General features: G+C 39.2%; 1 pseudogene across 1 annotated transcript in view; it reads left to right on the forward strand.

The window, feature by feature from the left end:
* Positions 1–9,406: 9,406 nt before the first annotated feature.
* The window catches only part of LOC308614074 (xylosyl- and glucuronyltransferase LARGE1-like), a 73,157-nt pseudogene continuing 58,286 nt past the window's right edge, over positions 9,407–24,277 (forward strand). The window contains exon 1 of the transcript in view: positions 9,407–9,968. The product of the transcript in view is annotated as a xylosyl- and glucuronyltransferase LARGE1-like (transcript). The remainder of the gene's footprint in view (positions 9,969–24,277) is intronic.

Here is a 24,277-nt window from a genome sequence, read left to right on the forward strand (position 1 = left end):
AATATTTGTATCATTTTTATTATGCCCATAATTTTAAGTGGCTTTATGCCAGTCTTGCTGGGACCATATAACCGTACCAAAGAAATATAAAATATTAATGTCACCGACGTTCCATGATCTCAGGGAAAGTGAAGAGCTTCAAGTACCTTGATGGTCCCAATCTTTGATTCTACAAAACTACAAAATAAATTTATATGTATTGACTTGAAAATACATTAACAGTGGATTAAAACAGTATTACATATACAGTGCATGTACGTATACATAAATAGATATAGATACATATATGTGGTGTGCTTCTAATTTTTTAAATACATATTTTATATACACCTATCTGTAGGAAGAAAGGTCAAGAATAATATATCAAAATGCTAATGACTGTAATCAGTAGATGGCAAAATTTTCAGCTGCTTTTAATTTTTTGTGTATCTGTATTTTTCTAATTTTTTTCTGAAGTAACCATGAATTACTAGAGTAATGAAAAAATGAAGAGAGAAAAATTCACAGATGTTACCAGGGGAAACATCGATAGGTAAGACCTAACATCAAAACTCTCCCACACTACTATATATAAAATAAATAACTAATAAGGACCTACAGTATAGCACAGAGAAATCTACTCAATACTCTGTAATGGCCTATATGGGAAAAGAATCAAAAAAGAGTGGATAGGGACTTCCCTGGTGGTGTAGTGGTTAAGACTCCGCCTGCCAATGCAGGGGACACGGGTTCGATCCCTGGTCCGGGAAGATCCCACATGCCGTGGAGCAACTAAGACCATGTGCCACAACTACTGAGCCTGTGCTCTAGAGCCCATGAACCACAACTACTGAGCCCACGCACCACAACTACTGAAGCCCACGTGTTCTAGGGCCCATGTGCCACAACTACTGAGCCTGTGTGCTGCAACTACTGAAGCCCGTGTGCCTAGAGTCCATGCTCCGCAACAAGAGAAGCCACCACAATGATAAGCCTGTGCACTGCAATTAAAGAGTAGCCCCCAAGGGCTTCCCTGGTGGTGCAGTGGTTGGGGGTCCACCTGCCGATGCAGGGGACACGGGTTCGTGCCCCGGTCTGGGAGGATCCCACATGCCGCAGAGCGGCTAGGCCCGTGAGCCATGGCCGCTGAGCCTGCGCGTCCGGAGCCTGTGCTCCGCAATGGGAGAGGCCACAACAGTGAGAGGCCCACATACCGGAAAGAAAAAAAAAAAAGAGTAGCCCCCGCTCGCCTCAACTAGAGGAAGCCCACTCACAGCAACGAAGACCCAATGCACCCAAAAAATAAAATAAAAATTTTAAAAAAGGATCATTATCATAGGCTGGCGTCTCCAGGAAGCAGGTTCTGTGACTGCATTTAAAAAAGAGTGGATATATGTATATGCATAACTGATTCACTTCGCTGTATACCTGAAACTAACACAAAATTGTAAATCAACTATACTCCAATAAAAAATTTTTAAATAATAATAATAAAGCTCTCCTGCCTAGTACAAGTTAAGGAGGCATCTTCCAATGCAAACATCACTAAGAGAAACAGATATATAGCTGTCAATTACAGGAAGAAATGTGCTGAGCCCCACAGAGATGTCCTCTCGGGGAGCAGGCCCTTTGAGGAATGGTTCAGTCCCATTTACGCAGCAATTAATCATTAAGCCAGTCTGTTCTTCATTAAGAAGCCAATGCAGTCAGGGCTCTGGAAATATGGCTTGCTGAGAGACTGCTTGAGTTATTCCAAAAAGAAACCAAACCAAGGGCACTTGAATACCCTAAGAATGCTCAAGAAAGGGGTAAATGGGATGAACACTTGGCAACGAAAGCTCAGCAATTTTCTTTTTAATTATTGAGATAAGAAAGGGAGTTTGGTTTCATTTAGCTGTTCAAATAGAAATCTATTTAAATATTTAAACAGAAAAGCCTCCTGATCTACCATCCTGCCCTCCTGTAACAGCTATGGCCTTTCTACAGAGATAAATTTTATAGTGGGTTTGGTTTGGGAAACTTCTATTTTATGGGTTAGAAATTGATTTCAAGAGCCTTCCGCAGAGTAAAACACACACAACTGTGTATTTGCTTTGGGGGTAAGTCCACACTCTCTTGCAGTACAAACTAAATCTCCTGCTGGTAAACACTAGGATGTTTGGCATTTGAATTGCTTCTCTTTTAGAGCTGTGGTCCTGATAATCTCTTTCACAAACCTTTAAGGACACAAGCCCTCCCCCAATGCCTCACCCTTACTTCCCAGACATCGTTCTACACTGTTTTCCTCCATTCTACTTGGGCAAATAAAATTCACCAACATCAAAGCAACAAATATTTGTTATGTGCCTACTTGCTGTCCCCAGTGAAAATTTACCCTCCCACATGGGTCCCCATGACCAGACAACTCCTGCTGCTCTCTTCCATAACCAAGCCCATTTCAGAATTTAAAGGTGTTTTTAAAACTATACATCCCTCAAGAAGCAATTCCCTAACAAGAGGAAAAGGAACCCTGTCGCAGCATTTAACCCATCTGCCTTTTTATGCTTCCAGGGTTTTACTCTGCCTAGAATGCCTAGCCCATATTTTCATCCAACAAAATCCTTTGACCTTGAAGGTCTAGCTTGACTGGCAATACCTCAGTCTCCCCTAAAAATGTAATTCTGAATCATTCCCTAATAATCCTTCCCAATTGCCTTGTACATACTTCAGGAAAAACTCCCAACATTATATTTCAATTTATTTACACGTCTGTCTTCCCCCTTTGGACTGTGGGTTCCCAAGGAAACAGACTATCTCTCATCATGATATTCCCGGTACCTACTGTTCAATAAATAAATGCTGAATGAATGAATGAATGAATATAACAGCTCCTAGAGAATCCAATTTGCTTGTATACTTTTACATGTCCAATAGAGAGATAACAGATCCAAAAAGACAGTGCGAGAGCTTTATCTCCACTCTTCTTACAATATGTAATAAAATAAAATTGAACAAGTACTATTTTAATTAATACTTAAATGGCATTTATTAATATTTCTGTAAAGGGTAGTGTGAAAGTAAAAATTTTCACTTCAGGGTTTCTCATAGGGAAAATCAGCCTTTCAAGAAGAAAAGTAGATTTTCCTTGCAGCTCAAACTTCCTTTCACCAAATTCTGTTAAACCAAAACAGCCAGCCAAGAACTCTTTCACATTTTGTCACCCCAAAGAACATGATTTTTTCCTGCTATGTTGGTGTGAACTTTCCCACATTGCTTTCTTCAGCTGTGTGTGCCATAGGTGGCTGAGAAAAGAAAATCTCAAATATCATGGCTTGATTCAACAGTTAAGAGACCCTGTAAAATTTTATGTTCCCAATTAATTTAGCCTTTTATTTTCTTTAAGCACACCTCTTCCTTGGGAAACTGTTCCTCCATAACCATGAATTGTACTTTCCCTCTAAACTCCTCCCTGTTATTATACCTAAACATACCACACATAAATTTCTTCCCATAACCTTTGAAATTAATCCCTTTGTTGGTTAAGTTCAATTTTGTCTACTTCCCCCTAGCCAACAAGCAAGCTGAGAAAGATATACTCAGTATTTCAAGTCTACAGTAGCACAAAATGCATTCCACAAGCTAGCACAAAATGCATTCCACAAGCTAGCACAAAACCATCTACAAACCAAAAGAAACTCCCAGGCTGGTAATTCAGCAAAGATCCAGGCTGTCACTAATCCATCACTTGATATGTTCATCTGTAAAGCCATAGGTTCTGTGTATGGAAACACAAAGCAAAAATCACTGTCTTCAGACAGTGAAAAAGAAGCGTAGCCTCTATTACCTGAGTATTCCAGATGAACATGGGTCAGCCTTAACAGTACAAGTAGAAATGTCAGGTGTAATGTCTTTGCAACAGCTGATGTCCATCTTTAATAGGCAAATCAGTGTACTTCGCTTATATTGACACTTCTGGTATCAACTTAGAGGTTTGTTTAACTGATTCATCTCTAAAACTCTACAGCTAATTTCATCCCTCAGATAGTTTGTACATCCACAATTTTGTTAAACTTAGCACAATGATCATTTATGTTTGTGCATACTCTAATTCCCAAGGCTAAGAGTTAATATTAATATCCTCTTGAAGCGCTAAGATCTCCTAATGAAATGGTACCCAAAATCAATCTTTTGATGTGCTGATTATAAAGCAACATTAATTGACTTATGACTTTATCTATGATAGACACAAAACAAATCCTTTGATGGTGTCAAAAAAGAAAAATTGTTGAATATGAAATGTCTTTTATTTCCTATGTTAGATATATAACATAGCTTTTACTCTGCAGACATGGGTGAATGCACTCCACCTTTGCATCTGTGGCAACCAACTAGCCACTACAGTTCCAATTTTGGATTATTATATAAAGTTGGGGTTTTTTCCAAAGCTGTTTGAGGTTTAAGTGGAACAAAAATAGCCTATGCTCTGAATTTAGAAACAGAAAGAAAAAAACCAAACAGTTGTGCTAAAATATTAAGCATGATGGACAGAATAGCATTAATCTTGTTTCTGGACTTATTTCCCCCTTGGAAAATGTCTTCACAAAGAGATTCACCGGGAAGAGTCCAGTCCTCGTTGTGTTATTAAAAATTCAGGAGGCTCATATTAAAGATGTGAAATGCTTTGATTTATCATAAATTTAATATATGGTTTATCAAATTAGCAAAACAGTTACTTTTAATAATTCTTTAAGTTAATACTGCAACTACTATAGTTTGAATAATTTAAATTTGAATTTACATGTTTAATCATTTCTGTCTAAAAACAACTTACTGGAATGCAATGTTAGGTTCACTATTTCTCTGATTTCCATGTAAATTACCAGTGTTAGCAAATTTGCTCGTCACTTAACCCAGTCGAGAATTTAATTACTGAATATTTCTATGTTTTTGTACCAATCATAGAGGAAAAACTTTTCTAGAAGAAAAAACTTCGTAGAGATCTAATACCTAGTTCCTTTGACATACTGGAGTAGAGGCTTGGATTATTATTTTAATAATAATAATAAATAAATAAATAATAAATGATGGAACTTAGAAAGTGGGACAGCTAAAAAGAGAAAGGCAGTTGTCCAAAAGCAGATGAGTTCCTAATGGTGACTGGATCCAAGGTGTGACCATGAGAGTGAGTTCCAGAAGCAGAGTGAAAGTACAGACAATGAACTGAGATAAAGAAATTCCAAGCCAGGATAGTGACTGTACGTTTCCCAGGGCTTTATTTATTATGTGCCAGGCATAACAACCTCGTAACAACCCTACAAGGTAGGAACTATTATTATCAGCAGCCTCATTTTACAGCTGAGGAAACTGAGACACAGAAAGGTTAAGCAACTTGCCAAAGTCACACAGCTATTCTAGCAGGAGCTGGGATTCAAACCGAGGCTAGCTCCAGAGGTCTTGCTCCCAACATTACATTATACCGCTTCCCCTAGAAAGACAGCAGTTGCCTCTGGGAGCCATGGGTGTCATGGCTCAAATCAGGAGATATTTTTTGTGGGAAGGGTGAAAGATAAACAGTCATCTAAAATGCTAAATGCTCTCCATAACATCGGCAGCATCAACCACTGCATTTATTGAGCTTCCACTATGTGCCGGTTTGTGCTATTTTAAAACAATTAATCCGAGCATAGCAGCTGTAGAGCCAGGATTTCATTTTTTCCATAATTCCTTCCCTGAAATTTACACAAAAGGTTTTTTGTTATTTAAAAAAAAAAACTGAACTAAAATGATACTCTTGTATTCAGCCTGCTGGGTAGCAGAATCTTAAGTTAATTGATTCTATAAAAATCCAGTGCTTAAGCAGCCAAATATAATCATCTGTGAAATAACTGAACAACTGGTGGAAGCAAATGGTGTTCCACACACAGGAATAACCAGCTGGTAATAGTTTACTTCACAGCCTACCTATGACAAAACTGAGAAGTTTCACCTGACACTCGTCAACCTGGCCAACCTAGAACTATTTATACTGCAAATTATTAGAACATCCTAAGGAAAACATCTAAAGAGGTCAGACTCTTTTTTTTTTTTTTTTTTTTTTTTTTGCGGTACGCGGGCCTCTCACTGTTGTGGCCTCTCCCGTTGCAGAGCACAGGCTCCGGACGCGCAGGCTCAGTGGCCATGGCTCACGGGCCTAGCCGCTCTGTGGCATGTGGGATCTTCCCAGACCGGGGCACGAACCCATGTCCCCTGCATCGGCAGGTGGACTCTCAACCACTGCGCCACCAGCGAAGCCCCAGACTCATTTTTTAAACCAAATTTTAAACACCTTCTAGAACAGTGTGACTATATGAAAGACCTCTTCTTTGCTCAAATATTCAACTATATCATGTTGCTTTCTTCTCTCAGTTTTTCAACATTTATTGGGAATTATACCAAGAATTACAGCTTGACTGGCAGCACTGCAAAGTTTTCTAGTACTTGAGTTATTGATGGATGTAGGATGTCAATATAATGTTATAACATGCTTTATTCAATATTTGTGGCAATAAACTTCGGAATGAACTATGACATACCATAATTTTTTTGTGTTAATAGAGAATGAAGTCACCTACAGTTACATTTTATAGCCTCCTTTTAATAAGTTACAATTTCATCAGTCTTCCTTCAAAAATCTTTATAGGAAATATCTTGTCTCTTCCCACCCTCCATCAAGGGATAACAAGGTCAAAATGCAACATTAGTAGACTAAGAAATTAGAGTTAAGAATTATAATCCTTGGGACTTCCCTGGTGGCGCAGTAGTTAAGAATCTGCCTGCCGGTGAGGGGGATATGGGTTCAATCCCTGGTCTGGGAAGATCCCACATGCCGCGGAGCAACTAAGCCTGTGCACTATAACTACTGAGCCTGCTCGAGCCAGTGAGCCACAACTGCTGAGCCCACGTGCCACAACTACTGAAGCTCGCCCATCTAGAGCCCATGTTCCACAACAAGAGAAGCCACCTCAGTGAGAAGCCCGTGCACCTCAACAAAGAGTAGCCCCCACTCGCCACATCTAGAGAAAGCCTGTGCACAGCAACAAAGACCCAACGCAGCCATAAATAAATAAATAATTTTTTAAAAGAAGAACTATAATCCTCTACAATGTGAATTGTCAAGATTTGATGATCAGCCATAGGAAAATGCAAACGCTGATACTGTAATATAGAGCTTTGGAAGGAAGGATAGCTCAGAGAATAAAGACTTCTGTTTGAATTCCTGCTACCAGCAATTAGATGTTTGTCTTTGGGTATGTTACATAATTTCTCTGAGCCTATTCTCTCATCTATAAAGTAATAACTTCTTCCCATGATTTTTATAAGAATTATATGTATTAAAGCATTAAGCATAGTGCCTCATTCAGCACAGAGCTAAATAATGTTTCTCTTTCAAATTTTAATTTGACCTCTCAGCTCTTGACCCAGCTGGCCTCTCCTTCATTCTTTTTTTTTTTTTTTTTTTTCTTTTTGCGGTATGCGGGCCTCTCACTGTTGTGGCCTCTCCCGTTGCGGAGCACAGGCTCCGGACGCGCAGGCCCAGCGGCCATGGCTCACGGGCCCAGCCGCTCCGCGGCATATGGGATCCTCCCAGACCGGGGCACGAACCCGTATCCCCTGCATCGGCAGGCGGACTCTCAACCACTGCGCCACCAGGGAGGCCCTCTCCTTCATTCTTGATGATACACCCCTGCCCTGTGTCTTCTCCAAACCTCCTCATTCCAGGAAATGCCCCACCATCTGCACAGGAGCTCGAGCCAGCAGCTTGAGCATCACCTGATTCTGTTCTTCCCCCATTCTCCAAACCTAGGCAATTATCAAGCCCTGTCAATGCTCTATCAAGATGATCCTCATGTTCCCTTTTAATTTAGTCTGAATTTCTTAGAAGTGAGGTTCAAAAATATCAGTAACTTGCAGAAACCTATAATAAAGTCTATTTTAAAGATTACTTTTAAATGAAGGGTTTGATCACAACTAGAGAAATGGTTTAAAGGCAAAAACTGTTCCTTAGAACAATGGTTTTACAGAATATGTCAGTGGGTGTTAGAAAAGAGATACATGGCCAAACAAATTTGGAAAATTCTAGATTAAACACAATTAAACAAATTTTCACTATTGTTACTATTTCTACTCTTAAGACTTCTCATAATTTTTAAACAGGCATTGAGATCCATAAGAAGAGATTGTTTCTTTTTCCCCTTCCACTCCATGCCAATCCACTCCCAACTACTTTAAACAAAGCACTTTCCTCTAACAGAAGAACTCAAGATTTGGCTATTAGCCACAAGCTAAAATAATTCAGTACCTTATACCCAGGAATTGAGTTCTTCTTTTAGAGGGAAATGTCTTTGTTTTAAAAACTTTGATTATGGAAATCCTTTGCTGTATTGCAGAACGTACTGCAGGATGTGTTTCATAGAACTCTTCTGAATCACAAATTTTAAAAAGAAAAGAAAAAATAGCAAACCGGCATTTCAGGGCAGGGAAATGTTGGGAAGCACACGTAAGGAAAAATAAATCAGCTACTTATACAATCTTCATGTGCCCCAGGACCTCATACAGTGCCCTTACCCATCACTTGTGGGTACACGAAGTATCCCATCAATGGTTAGATCAGCAGTTTGATAGCTCAAAACTCCCTACAGAATCTCATCTCCCACCCCCCACCCGACACATACACAAACCTTCCCAGGTTTGTTCCCCGCCAGGGCTCTTTGTCAGCTCAGTGGTACCCTAAACTGTGTTAGAGCAGGTTGCTGCCCATGGTCCCAGAATCACTCAGCTCTGTCCTGCCCATAGTGCACCACACTCAAGGTCTCTGGAACACATCTCTGAGATCTCACTCAAGCTACCACCCACATGACCGCCCCACACCAGCACACTGGCATTGTTACTGGCTGTGCTGTTTATTCTCCAAACCACCCACCCTGACTCTGAACCAACATGAGCCAGCACTACACCTTGTTTCCTACATTCCCTGCTCCTTCCCAGTGCTCAGTTTCCCCTAAAGGCTCTGGCATACCTCCCTCCCCTTGATGTTGCCCACTCTTAGAGGAGACCCTAAACACAGCTGCTTTTCCCATGGCACTATGACCCTTTTAGGATTTCATGCTTAAAACTATCTCCTCCGGAGGTTGTGTGTGACACCAGGATGACTGATCCCATTGTCATTTCCTCAGGGATGCTGTAGATCAAGGATACATCCCATGGGCCAAATCCAGCCTGCCTCCTAATTCTGGACATAAATTTTTTCTTAAAATACAGTCACAGCAATTTATTTTAATACTGTCTATGGTTGCTTTCCACTACAATGCTAGAGTTGAACAGTTTGATACACAGAGACCTTATAGCCCACAAAGACTAAAATATTTACTTTTTAGACCTTTACAGTAAAAGATTGCTGACCCCTCGACAGATGAAAGAACAGAATGGTGTTAATCTTCAGTTAAGCCAGCAGAATTTGAGAATCAAAAAGGAGGGCACTGGCAACAGCGAGAACCTCTGAGCCGGCACTGTGGCAGGCAACAGCCCCGAGTGTGGGCAGCAGCCGGTCGCGGAGAAGTGCGAGACAATCCACGTTGCTACTGTCTGTGCCAGATACAACGTCAGCCTGGATATTGTCACCTTGTTGAAGTCTGTCCTATTTCACAGGCAGAACCCCCTGCATTTCCACCTCATCGCCGACTCCATCGCTGAGCAGGTCCTGGCGACGCTCTTCCAGACCTGGATGGTACCTGCTGTGCGAGTATACTTCTACAATGCAGATGAGCTCAAGTCTGAAGTTTCCTGAATCCCCAAAAAACATCTCTCTGGGATTAATGGTCTGATGAAGCTTTTCCTCACCAAGACTCTTCCTGCCAACCTGGAGAGGGTCATCGTCCTTGACACAGACATCACCTCTGTAACCGATATCACAGAGCTCTGGGCTGTGTTGCACCAGTTCAAAGCTGTGTGCCTCACAGGGTCTTGGTGCTCTGGTTGGGTGTCAGGCCTGTGCCTCTGAGGTGGAAGAGGTGAGTTCAGGACATTGGTCCACCAGCGACCTCCCGGCTCCATGTAATATCAAATGGCGAAAGCTCTCCCAGACATCTCCATCTCAACACTAAGACCCAGCTCCACTCAAGGACCAAAAACCACAGTGCTGGACACCCTATGCCAAACAACCAGCAAGACAGGAACACAAACCCACCCATTAGCAGAGAGGCTGCCTAAAATCATAAGGTCACAAACAACCCAAAACAAACCAATAGATGTGGTCCTGCCCACCAGAAAGACAAGATCAAGTCTCATCCACCAGAACACAAGAACCAGTTCCCTCCATCAGAAAGCCTACACAACCCACTGAACCAACCTTAGCCCCTGGAGGCAGACACCACAAACAATGGGAACTACAAGCCTGCAGCCTGCGAAAAGGAGACCCCAAACACAGTAAGTTAAGCAAAATGAGAAGATAGAGAAACACAGAGCAGATGAAGGAAAAAGGTAAAAACCCACCAGACATAACAAATGAAGAGGAAATAGGCAGTCTACCTGAAAAAGAATTCAGAGTAATAATAGTAAAGATGATCCAAAATCTTGGAAATAGAATGGAAAATAACAAAAATGTTTAACAAGGACCTAGAAAAACTAAAGAGCAAACAAACGATGAACAACACAATAAATGAAATTAAAAATTCTCCAGAAGGAATCAATAGCAGAATAACTGAGGCAGAAGAACGCATAACTGACCTGGAAGATAAAATAGTGGAAATAACTACCACAGAGCAGAATAAAGAAAAAAAGAATGAAAAGAATTGAGGATAGTCTCAGACATCTCTGGGATGACATTAAATGCACCAACATTTGGATCATAGGGGTCCCAAAGCAGAAGAGAAAAAGAAAGGGACTGAGAAAATATTTGAAGAGATTATACTTGAAAACTTCCCTAATATGGGAAAGGAAATAGTCAATCAAGTCCAGGAAGTGCAAAGAGTCCCATACAGGGTAAATCTAAGGAGAAACATGCCAAGACACATATTAATCAAACTATCAAAAATTAAATACAAAGAAAAAATATTAAAAGAAGCAAGGGAAAAACAACAAATAACACACAAGGGAATCCCCATAAGGTTAACAGCTAATCTTTCAGCAGAAACTCTGCAAGCCAGAAGAGAGTGGCAGGACATATTTAAAGTGATGAAAGGGAAAAACCTACAACCAAGATTACTCTACCCAACAAGGATCTCATTAAGATCTGATGGAGAAATTAAAACCTTTACAGACAAGCAAAAGCTAAGAGAATTCACACCACCGAACCAGATTTACAACAAATGCTAAAGGAATTTCTCTAGGCAGGAAACACAAGAGAAGGAAAAGAACTACAATAACAATCCCAAAACAATTAAGAAAATGGTAATAGGAACATACATATCGATAACCACCTTAAATGTAAATGGATTAAATGCTCAAACCAAAAGACACAGACTGGCTGAATGGATACAAAAACAAGACCCATATATACGCTGTCTACAAGAGACCCACTTCAGACGTAGGGACACATACAGACTGAAAGTTAGGGGATGGAAAATGATATTCCATGCAAATGGAAATCAAAAGAAAGCTAGAGTAGCAATTCTCATATCAGACAAAATAGACTTTAAAATAAAGACTACTAGAAGAGACAAAGAAGGACACTACATAATGATCAAGGGATCAATCCAAGCAGAAGATGTAACAATTGTAAATATTTATGCACCCAACATAGGAACACCTCAATACATAAGGCAAATGCTAACAGCCATAAAAGGGGAAATCAACAGTAACACAATCATAGTAGGGGACTTTAACACCCCACTTTCAACAATGGACAGATCATCCAAAATGAAAACAAACAAGGAAACACAAGCTTTAAATGATACATTAAACAAGATGGACTTAATTGATATTTATAGGACATTCCACCCAAAAACAACAGAATACATTTTCTTCTCAAGTGCTCATGGAACATTCTCCAGGATAGATCATATCTTGGGTCACAAATCAAGCCTTGGTAAATTTAAGAATATTGAAATCATATCAAGTATCTTTTCTGACCACAATGCTATGAGAATAGATATCAATTACAGGAAAAAATCTGTAAAAAAATACAAACACATGGAGGCTAAACAATACACTACTAAATAACCAAGATATCACTGAAGAAATCAAAGAGAAAATCAAATACCTAGAAACAAATGATGATGAGAACACGAGGACACAAAACCTATGGGATGCAGCAAAAGAGTTCTAAGAGGGAAGTTATAGCAATACAATCCTACCTCAAGATACAAGAAACATCTCAAATAAACAACATAACCTTACACCTAAAGCAAATAGAAAAAGAAGAATAAAAAACCCTCAAAGTTAGGAGAAGGAAAGAAATCATAAAGATCAGACCAGAAATAATGAAAAAGAAATGAAGGAAACAATAGCAAAGATCAATAAAAGTAAAAGTTGGTTCTTTGAGAAGATAAACAAAATTGATAAACCATTAGCCAGATTCATCAAGAAAAAAAGGGAGAAGACTAAAATCAGTAGCATTAGAAATGAAAACAGAGAAGTAACAACTGACACTGCAGAAATACAAAGGATCATGAGAGATTACTACAAGCAACTATATGCCAATAAAATGGACACCCTGGAAGAAATGGACAAATTCTTAGAAAAGCACAACCTCCTGAGACTGAACCAGGAAGAAATAGAAAATATAAACAGACCAATCACAAGCTCTGAAATTGAAACTGTGATTAAAGATCTTCCAACAAACAAAAGCCCAGGACCAGATGGCTTCACAGACAAATTCTATCAAACATTTAGAGAAGAGCTCACACCTATCCTTCTCAAACTCTTCCAAAATATAGCAGAGGGAGGAACACTCCCAAATTCATTCTACGAGGCCAACATCACCCTGATAACAAAACCAGACAAAGATGTCACAAAGAAAGAAAACTACAGGCCAATATCACTGATGAACGTAGATGCAAAAATCCTGAACAAAACACTAGCAAACAGAATCCAACAGCACATTAAAAGGATCATACACTATGATCAAGTGGGGTTTATCCCAGGAATGCAAGGATTCTTCAATATACGCAAATTAACGTGATATACCATATTAACAAATTGAAGGAGAAAAACCATATGATCATCTCAATAGACGCAAACAAAGCTTTCAACAAAATTCAACACCCATTTATGATAAAAAGCCTGCAGAAAGTAGGCATAGAGGGAACTTTCCTCAACACAATAAAGGCCATATATGACAAACCCACAGCCAACATCGTCCTCAATCGTGAAAAACTGAAACCATTTCCACTAAGATCAGGAACGAGACAAGGATGCCCACTCTCACCACTATTATTCAACATAGTTTTGGAAGTCCTAGCCATGGCAATCAGAGAAGAAAAAGAAATAAAAGGAATCCAAATCAGAAAAGAAGAAGTAAAGCTGTCACTGTTTGCAGATGACATGAAACTATACATAGAGAATCCTAAAGATGCTACCAGAAAACTAGGGCTAATCAATGAATGTGGTGAAGTAGCAGGATACAAAATTAATGCACAGAAATCTCTGACATTCTTATACACTAATGATGAAAAATCTGAAAGTGAAATTAAGAGAACTCTCCCATTTACCATTGCAACAAAAAGAACGAAATATCTAGGAATAAACCTACCTAGGGAGACGAAAGACTGTATGCAGAAAACTATAAGACACTGATGAAAGAAATTAAAGATGATACAAACAGATGGAGAGATATACCATGTTCTTGGATTGGAAGAATCAACATTGTGAAAATGACTCTACTACGCAAAGCAATCTACAGATTCAATGCAATCCCTATCAAACTACCACTGGCATTTTTCACAGAACTAGAACAAAACACTTCACAATTTGTATGAAAACACAAAAGACCCCGAATAGCCAAAGCAATCTTTTTTTTTTCTTTTTTTTTTTAAAGAAGATGTTGGGGGTAGAGGTTTATTAATTAATTTATTTATTTTTGCTGTGTTGGGTCTTCGTTTCTGTGCGAGGGCTTTCTCTAGTTGTGGCAAGTGGAGGCCACTCTTCATCACGGTGTGCAGGTCTCTCACTATCACGGCCTCTCTTGTTGCAGAGCACAGGCTCCAGAGGCGCATGCTCAGTAGTTGTGGCTCATGGGCCTAGCTGCTCCGCGGCATGTGGGATCCTCCCAGACCAGAGCTCGAACCCGTGTCCCCTGCATTAGCAGGCAAATTCTCAACCACTGCATCACCAGGGAAGCCCCAAAGCAAGCTTGAGAATGAAAAATGGAGCTGGAGGAATCAGGGTCCCTGACTTCAGACTATACTACAAAGCTACAGTAATCAAGACAGTATGGTACTGGCACAAAAACAGAAATACAGATCAATGGAACAGGATAGAAAGCCCAGAGATAAACCCACGCACATATGGTCACCTTATCTTTGATAAAGCGGGCAAGAATATACAGTGGAGAAAAGACAGCCTCTGCAATAAGTGGTGCTGGGGGCTTTCCTGGTGGCGCAGTGTTTGAGGATCTGCTTGCTAATGAAGGGGACATGGTTTCGAGCCCTGGTCTGGGAGGATCCCACATGCCGCGGAGCAACTAAGCCCGTGTGCCACAACTATTGAGCCTGCGCATCTGGAGCCTGTGCTCCTCAACAAGAGAGGCCACAACAGTGAGAGGCCCGCACACCGCAATGAAGAGTGGCCCCCGCTTGCCACAACTAGAGAAAGCCCTTGCACAGAAACGAAGACCCAACACAGCAAAAATAAATAAATTAATTAATAAACTCCTACCCCCAACATCTAAAAACATAATAATAATAAGCGGTGCTGGGAAACCTGGACAGGTACATGTAAAAGTATGAGATTAGAACACTCCCTAACACCATACACAAAAATAAACTCAAAATGGATTGAAGACCTAAATGTAAGGCCAGACACCATAAAACTCTTAGAGGAAAACCTCAGCAGAACACTCTGTGACATAAGTCACAGCAAGATGCTCTTTGACCCACCTCCTAGAAAAATGGAAATAAAAACAAAAATAAACAAATGGGACCCAATGAAACTTAAAGCTTTTGCACAGCAAAGGAAACCATAAACAGGACAAAAAGCCAACCCTCAGGATGGGAGAAAATATTTGCAAATGAAGCAACTGACAATGGATTAATCTCCAAAATTTACAAGCAGCTCATGCAGATCAACATCGAAAACACAAACAACCCAATCCAAAAATGGGCAGAAGACCTAAATAGACATTTCTCCAAAGAAGATATACAGATTGCCAACAAACACATGAAAGGATGCTCAACATCACTAATCATTAGAGAAATGCAAATCAAAACTACAATGAGGTATCACCTCACACGGGTCAGAATTGCCATCATCAAAACATCTACAAACAATAAACGCTGGAGAGGGTGTAGAGAAAAGGGAACCCCCTTGCACTGTTGGTGGGAATGTAAATTGATACAGCCACTATGGAGAACAGTATGGAGGTTCCTTAAAAAACTAAAAACAGAACTCCCATACAACCCAGCAATCCCACTACTGGGCATATACCCTTAGAAAACCAAAATTCAAAAAGAGTCATGTACCACAATGTTCACTGCAACTCTATTTACAATAGCCAGGACATGGAAGCAACCTAAGTGTCCATCGACAGATGAATGGATAAAGAGGATGTGGCACATGTAGACAATGGAATATTGCTCAGCCATAAAAAGAAACGAAATTGAGTTATTTGTAGTGAGGTGGATGGACCTAGAGTCTGTCATACAGAGTGAAGTAAGTCAGAAAGAGAAAAACAAATACTGTAGGCTAACACATATATGTGGAATCTAAAAAAAAAACAACGGTTCTGAAGAACCTAGGGGCAGGACAGGAATAAAGACGCAGACAGGGAGAACGGACTTGAGGACACGGGGAGTGGGAAGGTAAGCTGTGACAAAGTGAGAGAGTGGCACAGACACATATACACTACTAAATGTAAAATAGATAGCTACTGGGAAGCAGCCACATAGCACAGGGAGATCAGCTCGGTGCTCTGTGACCACCTAGGGGGGTGGGACACAGAGAGTGGGAGGGTGACACAAGAGGGAGATGATATGCGGATATATGTATATGTATAGCTGATTCACTTTCTTATAAAGCAGAAACTAACACACCATTGTGAAGCAATTATACTCCAATAAAGATGTTCAAATACAAAAAAGAAAGAATTAAAGGATAAAACACTATTCTAGCACATGCCTGGGACACTGTAGGCCAGTCTGATCATGAAATCTAATTAAACAGTCAGAATGAAAGCCTACATGGGAATGATAAACCCCAAAATGAGGATCACAACTATCTCTGGGTAAAGGGATAAGAATATGCTCATGGAAGGATAGAGATAATTTCAATTATATTTACAACAATGGTTTCTTCGTTGAATAAGAAGTACAATGGTTTCTTAGGTTGAACGATAAGTACAAAAAGGTTCGTTTCTTTGCGTGTGCTACATGTCTTCCAGATCCACTTGCCCCTTTACCCCTTTGTCTCCAAGTCATAGTAGGTGACCTAGGTAGACTGCATCAAAAGGCTCCGTTGCCTCCTGCCTTATGACTGTGTCTGGCAAATAGGCAGCTCCAGCATGACTCAGAGAAAGGAACTGAAGTCAGGGTATTTGTTCTTCCAGCTTCCTGCAAACTGAGCATGACCCTTGACTGAAAGCCATAGCTCATAACTGGAGATCTCCACACCGCCCTCTCTGTCTCCAGTAACTGCTCCATTTGTATTAGTTATTTACCACACATAACAAACTCAGAAACTTAAAACAATGAACGTTTACTATCTCACAGATTCTGAGTGCCTCTGCCTCAAGGTCTCTCACAAGGATATAACCCAGGGTTCAACTGGAGCTGCGGTTTCATCTAAAGATTCAGTTGAGGGAAGATCCACTTCCAACTCACTCATCATGGTATCACAGGTTGCTGGGGTGAGGAATCTCAGCTTCTTGTCACAACAGCTTCCCCATCAGCAGCTCAAGCCATGGCAGCTTGCTTCCCCCAGAGCAAATGAGTGAGACAACAACCTAATCTCAGAAGTGACATCCCATTATGTTCTATTCATTAGAATAGAATGAGTAGGTTCAGCCCACACTCAAGAGGAAGGGACTACACAAGGGCATGAATACATACTTACTGGGAGGAGGGGATGGGTGGAGGCCATCTTAGAGACTGCTCACCACACTTCTCCAGGCCTGGGGCGATAACCAGCTGTTACTAGCTCTATGATTACTAAAACAATCATCCAGGTTTCCTCAAACCCTGGTTAATAATTCCTTATTAAGCTCTCCTCAATTTATTTCAGTTTTCCAGGACCCTGATTTAGACATTATGCTTAAAATTGTTTTGTATGTCTAAAATATTTCTTACTAAAAATTTTTTTTTTTTTTTTTTTTTTTTTTTGCAGTACGCGGGCCTCTCACTGTTGTGGCCTCTCCCGTTGTGGAGCACACGCTCTAGACGTGCAGGCTCAGCGGCCATGGCTCACGGGCCCAGCCGCTCCGTGGCATGTGGGATCTTCCCGGACCGGGGCACGAATCTGAGTCCCCTGCATCGCCAGGCAGACTCTCAACCACTGCGCCACCAGGGAAGCCCACTAAAAATATTTTAAAATATGTTATAAATATAAAGGATGTGCTGGAATGTGATCTTGTTCAAAAGATGTGAGAAAAATAGACATGTAACTTGCTTACCAAAGCCTTGTCTACAAATCTTTCTTAATGATTGAAATAATGAGTTTGAAGACAAAAACTAATGAATAAAGTGAAGTAGCCTTCTTGAATATCTAATATCTACTTGCCTAAAAATATAATGAATTCAAGAAGAGTTTAGATAAATCATGATTAGTCAGTTTTCATTTCTGAAATCTCTAAATATTTTGGATATATTCTCTAGTCTTTTAAAATAATATTACTCTGCCCTCCCACAAAAGTTCCTTAGCTCCACTATCAGGACACAGGATTAGCCATATGAAGGCTGACAATTTACCACTGAGTATGCTCTCCTAGCTCCTTCACCTTGTAATAAACCAGTTTTGTAAAGCATGTGCCTTACAAAAATCACTTTAAATAGTCTCATAAATTAGGAAGGTCAGGATAGTCTAAATTCAACGTAATATTCTATTCATAATCCTAATTTCATGCAAAAATCACTTCAAATTTTCCATTAACATCCATAATAAAGTACAAGAGGAAAGCAGTTGCAAATTAAGCTTGGAAATGAGGGAATCAAATAATAATGCTCAGAACGTTTGAGGGCCACAAGAATAATACTTGAAGGACTCAGGGCTGAGACTTCATTTTTCCAAACTGCTCAATGTAAAAGACAACAGTAAAAGTAACCTGAGCAAGGGTTTGAATGAGTAGAAAATGGAGACACACAGCCAAAAAGAGGAAGAGGGAACAAGGTTCAAGTCAAACCTTTCAATTATAAGTAATTCTAATCCTTCCTTGTTCCTTACATGAGAAATGGTATTTGTTCTGATAGAACAGGGTGAGGTAAGAAAAAAGAAAATGGAGAACTAGAAAGAAAGATACGCTAAAAGCAATAATGAAAATTAATCATAACATCTGGGAAAATTTAGATGACCTTTATGGGAGCAGAGACACAAATTCCACTGAAACTAATTACCACATTTTCAACTTTGACTTTACGTGAAGTATGAATCTAGAGAGTAAAATAAATGTTTACCTTTAATGAAATGACTTTCAGGTAATAATGCATTGCTATCTCACAGACAGGTTGAAAACATTTTTCCATTACTAACATTTTTGCCAGTACTTGACATTTTCATCAGTCACTGCCATACTTATAAATCAGAAGTTTAGTATTAATGCTAAAATAATTTCCATGTTATTCCTTCCTAGAGAATTATTTTGATCCCAGTAGTATCTATCACATTCTGAAAAAAAAAAATGGGAAGCAAGACTTTACATGTTAGCTCAATACTTACAGATCCCAGGGTTCCCTCCCATCCCTCCTCTTCTCCTCTACCTAAGTATAATTCTCCAAACCAGAATGGAGGCAACTCATTTCTGGAATGTCTAGCCATACAGACAATAATAACCAAAGAATAAATCTAAAATAGATGGCAATTTTTATCTTTAGCCATTGGATGAGTTATGAATTTCCTAATCTTCTAGTGAAGCTTGAGAAAAACACAGCCAATCACTTTGGAAAAATATTGCTGGTTTATGAAATATATCCTTTGATTATCTGATCTGAAAAGTATATTTTTAAATCAAGGAAAATTTTCAAAACAGGTATAATTTTACAACTTGGGAATAACTTTTAAATTGCTTGCACAGAAGTCTATAATTGCTTGCACATAAAAATTAACCTATGACATTAAATACTAAGAGTATACTTCAATTAACTATATTTGCCCATTGCAATCATCTGAAAAAGTTTATTATTTTACATTTTATAGCCAACAAATTCTTCTAAGTCTTATGAGCAACCATCTCAAAATACAGTAAATGCCACTGGCCATTAAATAAAATTCCCTAAGGAAGCTCATACAGTGACGGTGATGACTCATCACTCTATGTTTATTAGCAGGTTATAGGTGAGTAAATACCATTGACACTAATAAATCACCTCAGATCATGTTGAGAAGGATTATGGTGATAATATCAATGTCACAGCTGTATCACTTATTCCATCTGTATTACCTCGTTCCATGTATGCCTCATTCATTACCTCCTTTTCCCCTATTACTCATTGAAAGGAGGCAGCATCTACTTAAATGTTATGAAAAAAATAGGTCACAAACAAACGAAAGCCAAAGACTTGTAATGGGAACAGAAACTCTCCTGTGAATGTTAATATTAACTTTCACTTGATTAAAAAAAATGAAGTATTCTTATCTGAAGAGAAACTTTGCCTTGAGTATAATACATTTGAATTATGAAGAGTTTTTGTCTTTTAGAGTTCAGAGCTCCTCATTACCTAGAGAGAGATGACTAAATTACAGAATAATAAGCTGATATATTTGAAAGGAAATGCTGGTGCATTTGATTTAATCAAACGATTATAAAATGACATTATCAGATCTTTCAGACAGGAAAATGGATTCTTTGAAATTGGACATCGAACAAAAATCAAACAATGGAATTCCACTCTAACTCGGAAATTTTTTTAAATATCCACTCAACAAATATTGACGCACCGAATATTTACTGAACCCTACCATGTGCTAGACACTGTACCCAGCACTGGAAACATGTAAATAAGATCTCTGCCCTCATGATGCTTACAGTCCATAGAGGAAAAAGGTAAGCAGAGAGATTCTGCAACACTGAGAGATAAGAACAGTATTAAACGTGTACATTCAAAGATAGTCTCTAGTTACTGTTATAATAGAGATGATGTCTTAGTCCCTTCAGGCTGCTATAACTAAATACCACAGGCTGGGGAGTTTATAAACAACAGAAATTTATTACTCACAGTCCTAGAGGCTGTAAGCCTGAGATCAAGGTGCCAGCATGGTCAGGTGAGAACTCTCTTCTGGGTTGCAGCCTTCTCATTGTATCTGCACTGGTGGAAAGGTCAAGGAAGCTCTCTGAGTGTCTTAACAGCACTAATCCCACTCATGAGGGCTCCACCCTCATGATCTAATTACCTCCCAAAGGCATCACCTACTAATACCTTTGGAGGTTAGGATTTCAACATATGAATTTGGGGGGAACACAAACATTCAGACCGTAGTAGATGTGTTGCAGTCTCTTTTAACAAGATATAGGACATTTCTTAAAAGTTCTATTGAATAGGGCTTCCCTGGTGGTGCAGTGGTTGAGAGTCCAACTGCCGATGCAGGGGACACGGGTTCGTGCCCCGGTCCGGGAAGATCCCACATGCCGCGGAGCGGCTGGGCCTGTGAGCCATGGCTGCTGAGCCTGCGCGTCCGGAGCCTGTGCTCCGCAACAGGAGAGGCCACAACAGTGAGAGGTCCGGGTACCGCGCAAAAAAAAAAAAAAAAAAAAAAAAAAAAAAGTTCTATTGAATAATGAGCTCATCTTGGAGGTGAGGAAAGTAAAATAAAGTGTCAGTCTATGTTTTAGAAATTATCTCACCATATACTATTAATATCACTTGTTTTGAAAGAAAAATAAGAGACGTTAATGTTCTGTGAGTCTGATGGGATAACATTGAACTGATGACCAAGACCTGACAAAAAATAAAGTTTTGATAACCACATTCTATCTCCTTGAGCAATTAGCATCTATCTCTTCTGTGCCTTACAGAGAAATGAGTGGATAGAAGATAAGCCCACACCATTCTGCCTCGCAGCTGAGGTGTAATAGCCTTGCTGTTAGAAGGACCAGTCAGGAGTTAGCAGGAGTGTGTGCATGGAGGAGGGGGAAGGGAGCTCTATGAAGAAGTCTGAGACCTAATCACAGAGACATTAAACCTCTTGCATTCAGATCACTTACAATCCTTTCTCCTCTAACATCCCCTATACTGAAGTTTGGAAAGAGGGAAGACAGAGATTACACAGCTGAGTCTCCCTCCTCCCAGATGCTTTTATCCGGGGGGGGGAAATGCACTGGCTGACCCACAAAGTTTATGGTTCTGATCAGGAGGGGCAAATATGAGGTGGATCGCTCCATACCACCAAGTCCACTATTTGTTCTGCAACTCTGTCAAGCGCCTGGTAGAAAGAGTGCTCAATTTGGTCAAAACACATAAATGAGTTTGGCAACCTCTTAGAAAAAAACTTGGTCAGAAGCCATTCTGCAATAAGCCCTTACCACAGCCCAAATAGGTTCCTCCTTGATAGAATTCATGCTTTCAGAGGGTAGAGACTTAGTCTTTCATCATGTCTCCAGGGTTTAGTACCAGTGTGTTTTTCCCTGCATGAGATGCTTCAGAACTTGGTTAGTGCTAAATAACTGAATGAATGAAAGGTTGCCTGAGGGATTCATACTAAAGTCAAATATTGGATTCTAGTTTCCTTATTTTATTTTAAAGCATAACACATAAGTACATCTGTTTACAGCAGAAACAGGCAGGACAGAATCACTTCCAACCCAACTAGTCATGCCATCACAGAGCAACCGCAGGAGTTGCTGTGCACTTCACCAGGTGGTGGGACCTGCTTAGCATCTTCCAGATTGCAAATCCCATGGATGGCATCAACTGTTTCCATAAGGTTTAGTCAAAATGGAGAGAGGTATTGGTGATCTTCTCTTTGTTACTGATGTGTAATAACATATGGATAAGTTCACATGCACTGTTCTAAGTTACGGCTTTTGGTCATACTCTGATGGACTGACACAAAATCAATAGGACTACAGCCAGAAAGTGGCCAGCATGGAAAATAATGAACTCCTACACCAGTTGTTTCATTTATTTTTTTCACTTTTCCCCTGAGAACCATGGTGAGCTATGAAACTCCAGGGTTCCCATGCTTCATTGCAAATACAATCTGATCGGGCTGTCGTACTTATCTTTATTATCTCCTCCCCTACCTTCTAACCCCATCCCAGGACCTAGGACAGTTTCTAGAACACAGTACACCTCACAAATGTTTGTCAGATTACTGGCATATCTTTGTAGCTAAATATAATATAGGGGAAAATATACATATTGTTAGAAATCCTTATACATTTGAAAATCTCAAGAGGCCAAGAATGATAATTCAAATGGACTTTATACTGAAAAACCTCAGTAAAGGAAACCAAACAACATCTCATTATCTGAAATTAACTGCTTGAATCTGTTACAAATGTATTTTTATTATTTTTATCAGGTTTCTTTATAACTTTACTCCATAACATTTTTAATTGAAAGCTGTTTAAATCATTGAAATTCAACTGCCTACTTGCTCAAAGAAGATATTTATATAATTATTTATTTGTTTCTCCATTAAAAATAACTGGTTCACTGCATGCAGAACTGAATTCTTTTAATGGTATTTCAATTCCTAAGCATATTTAAAAGGAAGAACGATCTGGCATTTCATTGGAGTTTTATTGAATTCTTTGATAATATATAGGCACATTATGGGCATCAAATTTTTCTTGCTATACTATAGATGTCATTCATATCCACCCAGAAAACATTTGGATTAACCACAGTTCACTTATTTTCCTTCAAAAATGATGACTTTTAAACACTGAGACAAGAAATCCGTATTTTAGTTTATTATTCAGCATGGTTTCTAGTTGTTTCCATTCTGAATCTACATTACCAGTAAATCAATACTAATTTTCTCCAAACTAAAATTACTCAAAAAAAATTTCCGCAATAGCAAACATTGATCCAGCATGAAAACTGAAATAATTTAAAATTCATTACTTGTTCTGTTCCCTCACCCATTCACTATTAGAAATAAAATAACTCTTCATCCCCCCCCATTCTATGCCAGTGAAATTGAGCTACTGCATCATTCTTTTATAACAAACACTCCCTTTTTCAAACACAGTTATGCAAGACAGGAACAGCTTCTCAAAAAAACACAATTATGTTAGACAATTATTTAATAACTATGTAATTCAAACTCTAACTTTTAGTCAATAATATTTATTTGGTGAAACACAATGAATTTTTTAGGTTAAGTGGAACGGTCTAAAAATTTAAGTATAGTTTAAGCTCCTTTCATAGATGGTACTATGGACCCATCTGTTTTAATTAGACTTGGGGGGAAAATTCTTTAAAATACGTTAAAACTTGGAATAATTTCAAATTTTTTTAAATTATAATTTGCAGATACATTATTTAATGTGTATGTTCATGTATATATTAAATGTATCTTTGACAGATATAGGGACAATTATTATAATCCCATTTTATTGATGTAGAAAGTGAAAGACTAATGAGTTGTAAAATGTATGAAACAAAAGGAATAGGATCTGGGTTTCCCAGTACCTAATCAAGTGCATCTCTTCTGATTATTAACTTTTACAGATTCAAATTCTAAAATGAATTGTGTTAACATCTTCAAAACCAAAATTTCTCTCAGTTATTACAGCATCTTGAAGTTCAAAGATGTTAGTAATTTTCATTTGTTCACATTGGTTCAATTGCTGTAGAGATCAGGTTCAGAGCACTGTGAGTTCAATTCATTTAAAAGCACACATTGGGTTTCCCTGGTGGCACAGTGGGTAAGAAATCCACCTGTCAGTGAAGGGGACACGGGTTCGAGCCATGGTCCGGGAAGATCCCACATGCTGCAGAGCAACTAAGCCCGTGCACCACAACTACTGAGCCTG

Source organism: Mesoplodon bidens (assembly GCF_964165515.1).
Source record: "Mesoplodon bidens genome assembly, chromosome: 3".
Taxonomy (NCBI): Eukaryota; Metazoa; Chordata; class Mammalia; order Artiodactyla; family Ziphiidae; genus Mesoplodon; species Mesoplodon bidens.